The sequence below is a fragment of the Dromaius novaehollandiae genome, chromosome 5, assembly GCF_036370855.1.
Source record: "Dromaius novaehollandiae isolate bDroNov1 chromosome 5, bDroNov1.hap1, whole genome shotgun sequence".
Taxonomy (NCBI): Eukaryota; Metazoa; Chordata; class Aves; order Casuariiformes; family Dromaiidae; genus Dromaius; species Dromaius novaehollandiae.
In genome coordinates, this window is record NC_088102.1 from 58,503,875 (window position 1) to 58,516,424 (window position 12,550).

Below are 12,550 nucleotides of genomic sequence, written 5' to 3' on the forward strand. Positions count from 1 at the left end.
TGAGAGAGAGCTGATGAAGGTGCAAAGGAAGTAATTTTGCTTTTTCAAAATGGCAGGAAGGCAGGATGGAAATATTCTTCAAATACAAGAATTTTGATTCAAATTTGGAGCTTGTTACTCTGTTTTATTGTAAGATGCTTGTGAACCTATAAATCTGAGCAGCAGCTCTGGCTGTTTTCTCATATACATTTCACTGTAGGGTTATTTTAGATTTCTTAGTCCAATTCAGCCACAGTTATCCTTTGTGAGATCAGGATTTTACTTCTGTCATGCCTGGGAATACTACATTTAAAGATGACCTGAAATCTTCAGTTACAACCAATATGTGTGTCTGTTTCTGTGTTGCTCGATACACATTGCAGTGAGTTCGTAGTGATTGTGCTGACTCCCAAGATGTCACTAGATGCAATTTAAAGCTGTTACTTTGCTTTGAGTGTTATTAATGTGAGCAGCCATTTGTCTTGTTTTACTGCAATTGGGATCAACTGAGACAATTAAATTCAGTAGCACAAAGTATGGTGGAAGCCTAATATTGCGCTGTTTTGATCTGATGTAGATGTATTTCATCTGAAAATCAACTGTTAAAATTTATTATATTTTCAAGAGCAAAGTCAAGATCCATACTTTTCATGATACAGTTAACTTGGCTTATTGCCTGGCTAAGCTGGAATCTATAGTCATTTCACAGTACATCAAGTTACTACACCAGAATTTAACCTAATGCTAATTTACAAGAACCAAAAGAGAAGAAAGGAACAGCATCCTCTACCACTTCCTATCTGAAAAACACTGCATATAAATCTGTAGTGAAATATTAAAAAATCTGAAAGAGACTAAGTTCTTGCCATATGTTAAATATTCTCTCTCATTCCCTCCACTACAGCCTACATACAGACTGTTGTTTCAGCCGAATGGAAATAATACATGTCAAAATACAGAATACAGCCATTGTCATCTAAGAGCCTCCTTTCCTTCAAGCATGGGTCATTTCTCCCTGTTCAGAACTGAGCTCTAATTGACATCCCCAGGGGTATTGCATGCACTGTGGTGTGGACCACAGATGCCTTTTGTGTGTTTTCCTAGGCCGTGACCTCAGGGGTCACAGAGTCCTTACAAGTCTGGTATAGTGAGCCCATCTATAGGAGTAGGGGTTGAAATTCTGTCAAAGTATTGAGAAGCTGCAACTCTTCTTCGTGTAACTTCCTTCCTAAAAACATTTCTACAGACTCATTAGGATCAGAGGCCACTCCTTGTGCATTCTTTGAAGATCAGCTTGGATTTAAGGAGGTCGCATATCTTTATTTACCAGCTCATTTTCAGGATGGGGCTGCTAGTCTGTTGTTGTGGTAGAAGACCAGTTTTCAATTTTCAGCCTTTAGGATGCTTACTTTATATTATGGTTCATCCCTTGCACTTGGAGTGTCTCAGATTCTTGGTGCAAGACTGTGGTAAACATGGAGAGTAACCTCATTTAATCTCACTACAGTTTCATTTCAGTTTAACACAGTTCAGTTTAACACAGTTCAGTTTAACACAGTTCAGTTTAACACAGTTCAGTTTAAGATTGTCCTGAATTCTCCTTACCAAAGTTTAGCTTTCTCTGGAGAACTTTCAGGTGCTAAGAAACCTGAAAAATCTACTTCATCTCAGCTCAGTAAGGTTTGTTAGTTGTGCTGGACCACGTGAAGTTGTGCACCCATGTCGTTTTCGATTCCGACTTTCCATATGTGATACATGACAGTAAAGTCAGTGTAGCGTGTCACTGGCTTCAAGAAGTCCAGCTTATCTTTTGGAACAAATAACTGCACAGCACAATAGACAAATTGTCTCCTGACCAGGACGTCCAGTGTCAATAACATGGCCCTCTGATGCAGTCTAGATATCCCCCAAGTGGCATGACTATCTCTCTTCCCAACTGACGAGACATAGCTAGAAGGCTTAATCCTGTGATTTAGGGATATGAATGGGATCAGATGAAATGTTACAAAAAAAATTGAAACTCCATTCTAGGAGATCTGTTGCTGTTTACTTTAAACAAGTCATTTTCTTCTAGATGATTGAAAGGTTTGCAAGCTGACTTGGTTACCTTTTGTATGGGTTTGAGGCTGTAATCAGAGTTGTGCATGATTACGGACTTTTAAACTAGTGTTTCTTGTTCTAATATTTAACTCAGTCACCAGTTCTGAGAATTTCTTATGGTTTCTCTCTGACCTGCTTTAATCTGGGTTTCCATAAATTATTTCTAGATTATACTCTTAGGCTGTAAGAGGTGTCCTCAATTTTATGTATTAATTTATAAGATACCTCCAACTGAGAGTGTTTCCTCGAGAATCAGAACTCTTTTTTAATATAAGTGAGGCTAAAAACTTCAAATGAAGCTCTGATGAAAGGAGATCTATAAAATAAAGATTTTTTTTTTAAGATGAATTATTTCTGTGGTCTTTTGCTATCAGAATGCTCAATGCCTGATTTCCAAAGCACAGTTTGCAATCTCTAGTACTTTATAAGAACTGCAGGTCCCAAAAGATCAATAATAAACAAACATTTATAGTCAGCGCTGACAGTTTCATTTTTAGAAGGAGCTCTTCTGAGTGTGGAGAATGAATCTCTGCTATTTGATTTAATATTTATTGTGTGACTGCCTGTCGCCCTTTGCTTTTGGTGATACAAAGAACAATGAGCTTTACTGATACTCTTATCTTTTCCTCTGCCTCTTGATACTTTTAAAAGAACAAAATATGGAAGGTGTATACTGTGCTGTATGAGACGTACATCAGTTATTACAATCAGGTTTATTTTTGTTAGCTTGCACTCTGGTGAAGTAGGGCACATACCCTCAGAATTCTTTTGTTCTGTAATAGTGCAAATGCTAATAAATCGTAAGTGTGAACCTTTCTGCATGGAGGGTTACCAAACCTCAGCAGGATTTTTTCTTCCTGTATTCATGGTAGCTGCTATTACATAGATATTTATTCCATTCAAGTGGTTACCATTTTAGGGAATAGAACTTCTAATGTACTCTGTATTTGTTTTATGAAGTAGTGCCAATATCACAGCTTAATTACATTACGGTGGTAAAAGTCCAATATGTAATGGTGCTCAGTCCTCTTTGAGAAGCAGTGCAGTCTATTGAATGGAGTGCTTGTCTGCAGATCAAGAGGTCTGGTTCAGGCTTTGCTAATGATACATGAGACAAATCACTTAATATATTTCACTTTCCATTTGCTATTTGCTGTCTAATTTATCTGCTCAGATTGGCAACTCTTAGAGTCTGTATTTGTGCAGTGTCTAGCACAGCTTGGCTTTGATATCAGAGTAGGACTATAACATTTATTATTACTAACTGTAATACTGTGTCCTAAAATGTATGAGAATCAAATACATATTTAGCTTCTATTTAAAGATCTTATGTTACTTACTTTCAGATGTGCGTATGTTTCAAGGCATTTAATATTATGTGTCATTAAAAATTTCAAGGCACAGAATTCTTGTAATCTATTTACTGACTCTAGATTTCTCTAAAATAAGTGAATTCTTAAAAAATGAGTGAAATGGGTGCTTGTTAAAGCGTAAAGTTGATAAAGAGTGGACTGTTACAGTACTGATGATGTAGCTCTAGATGTACAATTGTTAGGACTTTATCGAATTGTACTGTTTATATGGATTCTTTCTGTGTAATACAGATATTTAATTATTATTTTTGAAACAAGCCTCCACTGACTTCACAGAAAGGTGAAACAATAAATTTATTCAATGCCAAAATTGATTACTTAAACCAAAGATCAGTATGTTTGCACGACTTCAGTTATTCAAAGTCATTGTTAGACAAGTACCCTTCATTTTAAAGACCTAAGAGATTAGTACTTTTTCTGGGCATGCACTTCACTCTCATGTAGTAAGAGCTACATTTTAATCTAGAGAATGAAACCCATACTATTTAGATATCCTAAATGGTAGATGATAAATGTTGTCCTGGGTATAAATGACCCAGGAGATTAATGGTAGACTGTAAAGGATTTCAGTTTTTAGAAGTGGCATGAACACAGTGTGGCAGATCCAAAAATGCTTTGCATTGAAAACTGAATTTGTTTATTCTGTTGAATACCGGTTCAAAAATTTTCATTGTGATTATCCAGTCATTAAATTTTGCAACTGAGATGATTAAAAAGGAGGAAGAGAGGTAGATGTAGCAACCTTTTTCCCCTACTTTATGAATTCTCCTCACCTTTTTGCTCTCCCCTTGTTGGAGACAAAGGGATCAATGCTGAGTGCTTTTTAAACACCTAGAAAAAAGACAGTCCCTTCCCCCAAACCTTTCTGTCCCAGTATTTGTCACTCGTATGATAATTTTTACATTATTACATATGCTCTTCCCCGAGGTTTTTTTTCTGTTCTGTTAGAACTCAATGATCTGCACCAGAATCATTTTATATATTCCATATAATTTATTCAGACACCAACATATTATTAATAATTTTCATAATTAGCATTATGCCAGGAACTATCAGTAGTAGGCCAAAAGCTATTGTGCTCAGTGTTGTTAAAATGTATCAAGAAAGCAGTCCTTGGGGAAGAGGTTTACATCTAAAATCATTATGGTTGAATGGACTGCAAATAGAACTGGGAGCCAGTAATTCCTGTTTTCTAATTCTGATTTTACAACTGACTGAGTGGATGGTTAGTGCAAATTGAGTTACTTCTGAGTCAGGCACAAGTTTACAGATATTTATTAATATGTCTGTATGTGTTCATTTTCCTTGATGTAAAATGAGGGTAGCTCCCTGCCACGTTTGGATGGGGCAGAAGGGCAAATGATAATCAGTATAGATGTAAGATGAATTTGTTGAGAGCTGTTGGAACGTAGAATGATACGGAAGTTTAGGTTGGGAGGTTCCAAACCAGAGGTCGTCTGTTCCACCTCCTGCTCAAAGCCGTGCTGACTTCAGAGTTAGGTCAGGTTGTTCAGGGCCTTATCAAACTGAGTTTTGAAAATCTTTGAGAATGCAATTTCCACAGCCTCTCAAGGCAACCCGTTTCTGTGCTTAACCACTTACTTTACTCTGGAGAATTTTTTATGTCCAGTCGGAATTTTTCTTTCTGCAGCTTGTGACCATTGCCTCCTCTTGTCCTTTCTCTGCGCACTTCTGAGACGAGCCTATAACCGCCCCGAGGTAGTGGAAGCAGTATTCGATGTGTGGCCTCATGAGTACTGCGGGAGGATGATGATTTCAGTCTGCTAGCTACACTGCTGCTGCTGCAGCCAGTATGTTTTTAGCTCTCATATTGCAGTGTTATGCTATAGGTTTGTGTTCAAATTGTTGTTCATCAGGACCCCCAGGTTATTTTCTGCAGAGCTGTTTCTTAGCTAGTCAGTCCCCATCCTATAGGGATACATGAGGTTGGTCCATCCCATGTTCAGGGCTTTGCATCTGTCTTTTACAGACTTCATGAGGTTTTTGATGGTCTAACCTCCAGTTTGTTGAGGTCCCTCTGAGTGGCAGCCTTGCCCTCCAACTCCCCCCAGTCTGGTGTCATTTGCGAATTTGCCAAGGTACAGTCCATCCCATCAACCACATGTGGGTGTGAAACCCCTTCTCCTCTCTCAGCATGGCTAAGGATCCTTTCCAGCATCAATGTAAACACTTCCAGTACCCCAAGCACTTAAAGGTTAGGAAATTAATAATATACATATTTTTACATAATGCTTATGTACAGTGTTTTTATTCTGGCACTTTGGAGCTGGCAGGTCTAATTTAGGGATGGGAGGTAGCACCAGCCTGCTGGTTTGGGAAGGAGTGATGTTCCAGAATTTGCATCTGTGCATCCAGTCTGTTAGAGTTGACTGTGCTCTAAAAGAGCTTAACTGACAAAGTTAAACCTGTTACAACATGAAGCGATAGTTTGGGGGGTACAAAATGACCCATTCATCTGAGAAATACTGCTTTACCAGAAAGCAGGAAAAATAGGACAAGTGCGGCACTCTGGAGTCCCCGATGGTTTGTATTAGACACAGTCCGATGCAATTTGTTCCTGTTGTCGGTGAAAGGTGATTTTGTCGAGAGGGGGAGCAGCTTACTTTGCCTCGCTGACTGCCTGGCTACTCCAGTCCAAAGGTAATGTCTGTGGTTACGAAGTGAAAAACATCAGAGTTTAAATTCCAGTCCCTTGCTCTAACCGTTGACTAACTATACTAAATGAAATTAACAGCTTGAGTTAAACCAATAAAAGCAGAGGAAATGCACAATTATATATCCTGCCTGTTCCTCCCTCCCTCCCTTGCTCAAGTGTTGAGGATTTCTTGAAAATGTTTGAGAGGGAGGAGGGGATAAAGGCATTGTGAGAGCGTTGCTGTCTGTACACACTGGAGAGAATTAGAAATAAGGTTGCTGCCTCAACTCTGCTAGTTTAAGTCAAAACCACAGGGATATTATTTTCAGCAGCGCGCACAGTGGATTAGAACTTCTGCTCCCATTACGTCTAATGGGATCTTTCCTTGCAGTCTGCCACTACTGCAGCAATGATAATCTGTCCCTTAATGCTATTTTACTATTGCAGGTCTTTGTGTTTAATTATGTTATATAATAATTTGTTGTAGCATCTACATAATTCCTTTAGGACTGCACATGAAATGCTTATGAATTTTTATAAACACAAGCTGTGTATCGCTTTTAGTCTCTCACTGTTTTTGTAAACTATTCTGCCTTAACACAGTGACATTTTTCTCCCTTGCTGGGTGAGCAGTCTTTTGCAGTGCAGCCATTTTGAAAAGCACAGGGTGCTATGGCTGAGAATGCCAAGCCTCTGAGCACTTCCTTGATGATTTGTAAGAGAATGCTCAGGTGTTGCAGCCTGCTCCAACTGGAGTCCAACTGAAGGGGGAAAAAAAAAGCTAGTAGATGGAAGACGGAGGTTTAGTTGTTCAGTGTGTCATAATTATTTTAAAATTATTGGTATGAGAAAAAAATTGCTGCATACCTTTTGTTCATGAATTTTGTTCAGACTTTTACATCAGTTGATTTAGACTTTGCTGCTTTTTTCTCAGCAGTAAAAATACATTTAACTGATTTGCAAAATGATAAAGTTGTGAGAAGTATCTAAAAATTTCTGATCTGAATTATTCACCAAGCTCTCTCCTTGTGCAGGCTGTCATCAGTTCTACAGTGCTGCAAAGCTAATTTCTCAGAGAGATAAGAAGTGAGCATGATGGCTGCAGATCTGTTTTCCTCCTGCAACTTTATTTTTTTCATCTGTTGGGGGGGGGGGCAGAGAGAGAGGGGGAGAGAGAGCGAGCTTTGTATGTTTGGTGAGAAAGCAAGATTTATTATCCTTCTTTTAATTTGTTTTGGAGGCATTGCTTACTGAGGACACACTATGTACTGAACAGAGTGTACTAATTAAGTACCAGGAGGCAGACCAGCCCATTTACTTGAGACTTTGCCACAGAAATGTTAATTGTTTACATAATTTTTTTTTCTTTTTGAATGATCTACACAATATCTACTACCTACCAGCCAGTTGATTAGCGCTACTCTCCCACCTTGTCAAAGACAAGGGAAGCATTCCTGCTTCTCCTGGACAGGAAATTATTTTTCTCGCTACTTGGCTTTTTGGCAGTGATGGTAGAGCTGGCTTAATGATTTACATTAGGTGACAATATTTTGTGTGTATGCTGTGTTCGAGTTGCTTCACGATTTGGGGTCAGCAAGAATTCTTTTCCATGCTAGTAAGGGAAAATATTTTAACTAGAATGCTTGAATGCTAATTAAAGGAGCTCTCATTCAAGTTTGTAATTTTGCTCAGGGAAGAGGTTAGTTATGGGGATCTTCCTTCAGAGCTATATCCTGTGAGGTAGGGCATGCTGGGGTCCTTTTCTGCTTTGGCACTTAAGACTTGGAAAATGTGACTGCATTAAGGTAATACATATGCAAGATAGGGGATCCTGGAGTTTCTAGATAGCTGTATGTGGAATAAATTGCAACTATTTGCTTAAACCGGAAGCTGTGTGTAGAAATTTTATCTTTTGCCTTCAACGGGCAACACAAGCTAACAGCTCTTGAAGAAGGATGTTATGATATGCCTATTCGTTTCATGTAATCTTGGGCAAAAAGTATGGATGTGTACACTAACATGAAAATAACAGAGTTCAGTGTTATATGATCTGGGATAAACCAGACTGATACTTTTTTGTGATCTGAATTGCTCCCTCAGATCTCCCCTTTTGTTCATATTTTAAAAAGCTTTTGAAAGAAGACAGCAAAGAAGATCTCCTAAAAACAATGCTTCTGACAAGCAGAAAGGAGCATATTTCTCATGAAATAATCTATTTTGTATGAATTCCTTCACAGTTTAACAGGATGGGAGAGACTTGAGAGTCTTGCTCTGTTTGATTTCATTTACTCCATCTTTATTCCTGTATAATTGTGCTGTCTTAACTAGATGTATTTCTAATTAACAGTGAATTGCCAGCCGAACAAGGCTTTATCTTAAGTGAATGGGGACATTGACAATTTGGGAGTGTTTTTAAAATAAAGGGCCTAACTCTGCTATCTAACATCAAGTAATTAATTTATATCTAGGAAAGAAATGAAATAATACACTGCCATACTATGTGAATAAGTGTGGTATGACTTTGTGTGAATTCTAAAATTTGATATAGAATTTTTAACTTATCTCCCTTTAGAGAGGCATCTAATTTTATTTGTATAATTGACATAGAGATGGTCACAGCAGATTGGTGGGGATGTCAAGAAAGAACCCTCTGTTTTACTTGCTTTACATGTATCGCTTAGAATATCATCGTAAAAAGAGTTTATTTCTTGTGGTTTATTTTATATATTTGTGCTATCACAAAAAACATTGGATGTCCACATTTAAATATCCTTTTGAGAAAATTCTATAAAATATTATGCTAACATATAATGACAGCTGATTTCAACCATAGGAGGGAAGACTCCTCTAAAATGCCAGTAGTAAAAGTGCATTTACTCAGTTTCAGTATATTTTTTAATCTACTACTGTTGCATAGACAGATGTATGCATTATAGCAACACCTGTTTATTTCTGCTTTGCTTTAAAAGTTACTTTTCTCTTTCAGAAACCTACATTTCTGTGTATCACTTGCATATCTAGCTTTGAAGATTTGTTTTAAAATAGTTATGTTACATTAATAAATCTCTGTCTTTAGAGGGTTGATACTCTTCTTAGTAGCACTGCTTTTCAATTTCTCTCTTCTTTGGATGTTAGCCTTAAATTGCAAATTAAAGATTAAAGATATTTCAGGAATTGGCAAGAATTCTGAATCGTAATTTATTGAGCTTGACATGATTTGACTTAATCACAGGCCCTGATATTTTCAGTGTTCTTAGGAATACATAAATTATTAAAAGAAAAACAAAATGTGAGGAAATGCCAGCCAGTCAAGCTCAGAAAGGTAAGCAATTTCATAAATATCACAGCCTAAATGAAGCATTTTTAATTCCCTTGCAGATGACTGAAGAACTGATTTTCTGGTCTCACCTAGTTGCTTTGGCTGCAGTAACAACTATGTCTAAAATGAAGTACTGAGGACATCCATTAAAATGATGATTTGTAATTCAGCTCTGAAATTATTGAAGCTTTGGGGAACTAAAAGGCAAGTTTCTTATATTTACTAAGTGAATCCACCAATTTCTAATACCAGAGTGCTGTAGAATAAAAGTAATTTCATTTAAGCACCAGAGAAAAATACCATTAATAATTTAAACAGTTGTTGCTTAAAATGAAAACAATTAAATTAAGCACTTTGCGTGCAGAATATAGTTCCTGGACTGCAGCAAGTGAAATACAGACCACAGCTCTTGCTGTGCCTCTTCAGCACTAGAAAGAGCCACATTTGAGGGTCTACAAGAAAATGTGTATTTCACAAAATAAGCTTTTATGCATATAAGTAATATCTGCAGCATGTGAAGAAACAAGATTCTGAAAAATAAAACAAGGGTAGCATGAAGAGGTAAATTGTAATAAAACTGAATGTTTCTTGACAATTAAGGATTAGGAGCTATAGTAAATAATTGAGTAGATCTTTTCCAACTCAGATGTCTCTGTGATTCCATTGTGATTAAGTTAATTTGTTAGAACACAACAGCAAATGGATGAATTCATCTTAATTTGATTTTTAGTCTTTGAGATGGTTTCCGTCTTTCCAATTTGCCTCAGTAAATAGACATTTAAAGGAAGGAAAGAAGAAACGTGGTGCTAAAAATGACCAATTTCATTGTAGTTAACCTGGAACAGTAACTTGCATAAAATCGATGTAAAGGAGGACTTCATGATTTACTCCATTATCTTGTAAGCTTTGATTTACATGCTTTTGTTGTTAGACATTCTAGATTGATGACAATGCATAGGTATTACTACAAATAATCACAGAGAAATATTTTATGCAAGGGCTTTTCAGATGAAACTCAGTCATTTAGCCGGAGCAGAGGCTTCTATACAGAAGACTTACTTTCTATAGCTAATGAGCTTGATTTCCCTTTCTACCAACAGTCATCAAAATCTGAACTTGGAGAATTTCAACAGCTGAGGTGTATTTAATATTTGCAAATTTCCCATGAGCAGATTTACTTCAAATTTTGTGGTCTGCAGTTTTTCACTAGATGCTTTCCTGGTCTTTACATTTTGTGCCCTTGATCCTGTGTGAGAATTTGATACATGGAATTAAAATGGAATGGTGGAGTTTTGAGTACACACACACGTGGGAGACATAGATCATGATTTCAGTCCCTGATGTCGTTTCAGTTATGCAAGTAACTGATCTAGATGGGATTGACGTTAACAACAATTGCACTAGACTGATGCAGACTGGTTGTATTTATTCTGTCCTGTTGAAGCACCCTAAGAGATACCTGTGTGACCTAATTTGCTGACTGTACGTGCTGTTTGGCTCTGGAGCAGAGTTAGGAAGGTATGAAGGCTGAGCCATAATGGGAGTGCCCCACTGGAATGGCAAAGAAAAAACCTTCGGACTGATCCTCTTGCTGCTGCTTATTGTAGTGAGCCGAAGCTTGAACCCGAGGTGGCCTCACTGCAGCACTGCTGGATGTAGAGATACCCAGCTGGCCCAGCACGATTGCGGCACGTATAGTCTAGGCTCACTGGCTTTCAGAGGTAGTGCCCCTGCCTGGAAGCTCTACTCCAACACAAAGGCCAAACGCAATGACAGCATCTGCCAAGCGAACCAATCTACAACTGGCCATGCCAGAAATCAGGGTGACGTTAGCCAGCAGCTCTATACATCTGCGAGTCCTGGTTAATCATGCAAACCTTCCTTCCCTCTCAACCAAGCAATCAAAAAACTTGCTTTGTAACCTGCAGTGGTTCTGAAGAGACATCAGTGGTGGCTGACAGGCAGTAGCATCGCCGTGCAGCTGCTGGTTCTGCAGGTTAGTGTTTGTTGGAGTAGGTCACCTCAGCTAGAAAACACTGTCATATTCACATAGTGTTCCAGTTCCTCTGCAGTGCTCGTAGGAGTTACATGTTGAAACCTGTATCTGTGGCTGGGGAACTAAAAATGAAAGAAGAAAATGTTTCTTAGGAGACTGTTAGGTTCAGGCAGAGATGTCCTTGGTCTTCTGAACAATTTGGAGGTAAATCCCTTTTGGCTGGAATTAGTTGAATTGAAAGAGTATGAGAATGACATTGCAGTTTCTAAATTGAATTTTTTTGATACAGCTGATCATTGGATATGCAGGAGCTGAGGGTGGCAAGAAATGGTGGAACACAGGAAGAAATTTACAAAATGTAGGAAAGGCTTGGTAGTACTGTTCCTGATTCTGGGTTTCCTTGTGAAGAGATAATTGGTTTGTAAGGTAGCTGCCTAGGTGCTTGGGCAGACTACCTGTAGTATTGCATAGGAGCTTTACCTAGCAAACTCCAGCTGCTGTGGCAGGTTAGACCAGGCAGGCTCTTTCTCTGGTGTGGTTCTTTGCTCTTGGACCAGCATTTGGCATAGTTAATTTGGGTGTTCATTATGGGTGTTTCTGGCTAGAGAGGCCTTTCATGGCATTACCAGTTTTTCCTGAAATCTGTCTCAGTACTGGCAGCCTGGGCCACTCCCTCTCTTTGGTGCTTGGTTTTAGAGCATGTGGAGCTGGACCAGGAGACAGAATAATCTCTTTCTAGACGAGTTGCTGTGACAATAAGGCATGGGAGTGCTGTTCTTTGGAGGGCCGCTTTGTACTTTGCGTGCTGGCTGTGTGAAAGAGGAGGGAAAAACATTACAGTTTTTGAATAGTGGTGATGGATTTGGGCTTTTGCTGGGGAGAAACTCTTGAAAACAAGTAACTTATCTTGTCTGTAAATAGGAACTGTGCAAACTTTATCAGTTGAGGAGTAGAGGGAAAAAAAAAGTATGATAGCTCTGTTCTCCTCTTCATTTTCTGCCTCCAAAGTACCAATCCTTTCACTTAGCAGCCCACACACGTCGTTCTGCCACAGCAAGAAACAGAATGGCAGCCTGAACAGACATGTCCTGAGATCCTTGCTGACTGTTCATCAGAAATTGTTGCAC

At 38.4% G+C, this 12,550-nt stretch overlaps 1 protein-coding gene across 2 annotated transcripts in view; it reads left to right on the forward strand.

Moving 5' to 3' along the window:
- The first annotated feature begins 7,798 nt into the window (after window positions 1–7,798).
- The window catches only part of SPON1 (spondin 1), a 508,261-nt gene continuing 503,509 nt past the window's right edge, over window positions 7,799–12,550 (forward strand). For both annotated transcript variants that reach the window (XM_064512946.1, XM_064512947.1), the window contains exons 1-2: window positions 7,799–7,913; window positions 9,487–9,631. The gene's annotated coding sequence lies outside the window, so the exon portion shown is untranslated. The remainder of the gene's footprint in view (window positions 7,914–9,486; window positions 9,632–12,550) is intronic.